This window comes from Carassius auratus, unplaced genomic scaffold (genome assembly GCF_003368295.1).
Source record: "Carassius auratus strain Wakin unplaced genomic scaffold, ASM336829v1 scaf_tig00052110, whole genome shotgun sequence".
Classification (NCBI taxonomy): Eukaryota; Metazoa; Chordata; class Actinopteri; order Cypriniformes; family Cyprinidae; genus Carassius; species Carassius auratus.
Genome location: NW_020527224.1, coordinates 18,322 through 22,270, shown reverse-complemented (window position 1 = coordinate 22,270; position 3,949 = coordinate 18,322). Strand labels below are relative to the sequence as shown.

Here is a 3,949-nt window from a genome sequence, read left to right as displayed (position 1 = left end):
TGGTTAACAAGAAAGCATCAGCACTAAGTAGAGTTTGCTGAAGGGCTACATCAAGTGGCATGGCTACACTGCTTATGACTTGTCATACTCGTGGTACTCATTGACATTAACAAAACCAGTCAGAGATGGAGTGTACTCGATGGAAAATGTAGTATTACCCAACACATGTCGCCTTGGTAATTCATGGACTGCAATATAATTCCTACCCTTCACTTCCCGGTCTTTTATGTTACCCCTGTTTTCTCAGATACTCATAGAGGTGTGTTCCTGCAACCAAGACACCGTCCAGATCTGGTGTCGACCACGTCAGCACATTCTTCAGCTTGCTTTTCAACACCGCCGTCAGACTGATTGCTCCACACTGCCTGTTGCGTGAATCTCCAAAGCGGGCATCAGCTTGATCAAAGATCCTCTTAGCATGGATTTCTGGGGAAAATCAGAACAAACACCCCAAAGCACTTTCATGGCAAATTGCAGGAATGTTTTGTTCAGATTGCATGGGTTTTTGATTTGCTTTTCATTGGGTACCTCATCTGGGGTCGACCGAGCTTGCCTGAGTCTACTTGAAAATCACATGTCCTTACCTCAGTCTTGACTGATTCACATACCTTGGAAGGGCGTTTTACAACTTCACTGTAAAGGGCTTTACCGGAAGACCGTGGAAAACTGCTGCCAACTGCTTGACCAAGAGAACCTTTCTGCACTGATTGCTGTGGAAAATCACAATATGCAGGTAAAGTATTCACAGAAATTTCATGTATATTTGTAAGCACTTTTTCTTTTTTTTCTGAGTTTTCAAGGGTTTTCAAGGGTTTGCAAGGGTTTTCAAGGGTTTTCAAAGGTTTGCAAGGGTTTTCAAGGGTTTTCAAAGGTTTGCAAGGGTTTTCAAGGGTTTTCAAGGGTTTGCAAGGGTTTTTCAAGGGTTTTCAAGGGTTTGCAAGGGTTTTCAAGGGTTTTCAAAGGTTTGCAAGGGTTTTTCAAGGGTTTTCAAGGGTTTGCAAGGGTTTTCAAGGGTTTGCTTAGGTGACAGATGCAAGTTTGCAAGGTTTACTGATGCATTTACTGATGCGAGTTTGCAAGGGTTTTCAATGCTGCCAGCTTTTGGTGACAACAATGCATCATTTTTTTAAGAGGATTCAGCGTAACCTCTGTATTTGCACATCTCTGAGCATAAAGACGTTTGGCTATCGTCGCCCTCTTCTTCGGTCGCGGCATGCCGACTCTCTGCCTCTGCCGCCGACTCTCTGCCGCCGATCTGCCTCTGCCGCCGACTCTCTGCCGCCGACTCTCTGGACGATAGCCAAACGCCTCTCTGCCTCTGCCGCCGACTCTCTGCCTCCGATCTGCCTCTGCCGCCGACTCTCTGCCGCCGACTCTCTGGACGATAGCCAAACGCCTCTCTGCCTCTGCCGCCGACTCTCTGCCGCCGACTCTCTGCCGCCGACTCTCTGCCGCCGACTCTCTGCCGCCGACTCTCTGCCGCCGACTCTCTGCCGCCGACTCTCTGCCGCCGACTCTCTGCGCCGACTCTCTGCCGCCGACTCTCTGCCGCCGACTCTCTGCCGCCGACTCTCTGCCGCCGACTCTTGACGATAGCTGCCGCCTCTCTGCCGCAGACTCTTGACGATAGCTGCCGCCTCTCTGCCGCAGTCGCCGCCTCTCTGGCTGCCTCTCTGCCGCAGTCACCTTGGTCTTTAGCCACCTTGGTAGTGAACCACCATGCATAAAAGAAAAAAGGTATACTTGTCAGCCAGGCTTTGTTGTACATTTAAACACTTTGGCAGGATGTTCTAAATGCATTTTAATAAAGTTCGAAAAGTTTGACTTACCTCAACTCGGTCTTTTCCCAGTGTACCAGCACATGCAAAAAAGAAGAGGGTGATAAGTTATGCATTTTAAGAACTTCACTTCATACATTTAAAAATTACATTAAAATTATAAATTTTACCTCAACTCACACTCTTATCCATTCACCAGCACACATACAAAGTAGTATTGTTTAGCATATATTCAATTTACACATTTCACTTTCACAAAAAAAAAAAAAAAAAACATTTCACAGCTAAATAAACTATCAATTAAGGAGACAATTTTTCAAGAAAATATATTAATATCAACAGGAATGAAAACCGAATAAAAGTTTCTTAATTAAAATATCAATGCAAGATTTGATAATGACCAGCTACATTATTCACATAAGCCCTTGACAAGACACAAGTGCTGATGAATATCTTAAGACTGCCCAGCACACATGGATATGGTCTTAATTTTGCCATGAAAAAAGCAAGCATTTAACTCGTCTCAACTCACAGTCTATTACTAGTGCACCACCACACATAAAAGAAAAAGGTACACTTTTTAGCTATGCTTTGTTATACATTTAAATGTACTTAAGCAGTATATTCTAAATGTTCAAAAAGTTTGACTTACCTCAACTCAGTCTTTAACCAATGTGCCACCCCAAATGAAAAAAAAGGTATACTTGCCAGCCATGCTTTGTTATACAATTAAACACTTACTTCAGCACGGTTCTAAATTGTTTTTAATGGTTACAAAAGTTGCCTTACCTCAGCTTGTAGTCTTTAACCAGTGCATGACCATGCATAAAAGAAAAAAGGTTTACTTGTCAGCCATGCTTTGTTATACATTTACTTCACAGTACATTCCAAATTCTTTTTTAAATGGTTACAAAACATTGCCTTACCTCAACTCACACAACTCAGTCTTTAACCAGTGCACCACCACACATTAAAGAAAAAAAAGGTATACTTGTCAGCCATGCTTTGTTATACAATTAAACACTTACTTCAGCACTATGATCTAAATTGTTTTTAATGGTTACAAAAGTTGCCTTACCTCTGCTCGCAGTCTTTAACCAGTGCACCACCACACACAAAAAAATACACTTGTCAGGCATGCTTTGTTATGCATTGAAACATTTACTTCAGCAGAATATTCCAAATTATTTTTAAATGGTTACAAAAAGATTCCTTACCTCAGCTCGCAGTCTTTAACCAGTGCACCACCACACACACACACACACAAAAGGTATACTTGTCAGGCATGCTTTGTTATACATTTACTTCAGCAGTATATTCTAAGTGCATTTTAATAAAGTTTGAAAAGTTTGACATACCTCAACTGTCTTTTACCAGTGTACCAGAACATGCAAGAAAGAAGAGTGATAAGTTTTAAGAACTTAACATACATTTAAAAAGTACAATCAAATTATTTTTACATATACAAGAATTATAAGTGTTACCTCAACTCACTCTTGTTAATACACCAGCACACATAAAAAGAAGAAAGTATTGTTTAGCATATATTCAAATTACACATTTCACACAAAAAAATAAATAATAATTTTCAGAGTTAAATAAACTCTTTATTAAACTATCAATTAATGAGACCATTTTCAAGAAAATATAGTGTAGACTACGAAGACTAAATTACTTTGTTTAAATAATTTGCAAACAATCTGAATCAGAATTACTAAACTCTTGTGCGTTGCTTTTCCAAAAACACACAAAATCCTAGCTTCCAATAAAATCCAGAATTGTATTACAGATCAAACAATAGACTACCATAATAAGAAAACTAATTCAAGTAAAGAGAAAACACTTAAAATGAGTTGGCACTTTGAACACTTGGTCATTACAAAAAACAAACAAAATGAACATATTAAACACTTCAGCAAAAAATCCACAATCCAAACTAAGAAGAAATAATTAACACACAGACACTTTTAAAACAAACGTACCTTCTGTAGAAAAACAGATAAACTGAGCAGCACATGCTCTCTCCCTGATATACTGTCAATTTAAGACCAGGTGCAGCTTGATTAATTGGTTAGCACGTGGTCTGATGCTTTTGTGAACATTCTCACACCTTAACCTCTCTTCTGTGCCATGCAAACAGTGTGTCAACTAATGTGGCGCACTTAGCTAAG

The 3,949-nt window shown here is 40.0% G+C and overlaps 1 long non-coding RNA gene across 1 annotated transcript; it reads right to left on the bottom strand.

Moving 5' to 3' along the window:
- Nucleotides 1-1,714: 1,714 nt before the first annotated feature.
- Nucleotides 1,715-3,740, bottom strand: LOC113090037 (uncharacterized). Its single transcript, XR_003286820.1, has 4 exons — nt 3,263-3,740; nt 3,137-3,145; nt 2,996-3,008; nt 1,715-2,869 (listed from the first exon to the last, which is right to left on the bottom strand). It is a non-coding gene; the product is annotated as an uncharacterized LOC113090037 (long non-coding RNA).
- Between the last annotated feature and the right edge of the window lie 209 nt (nt 3,741-3,949).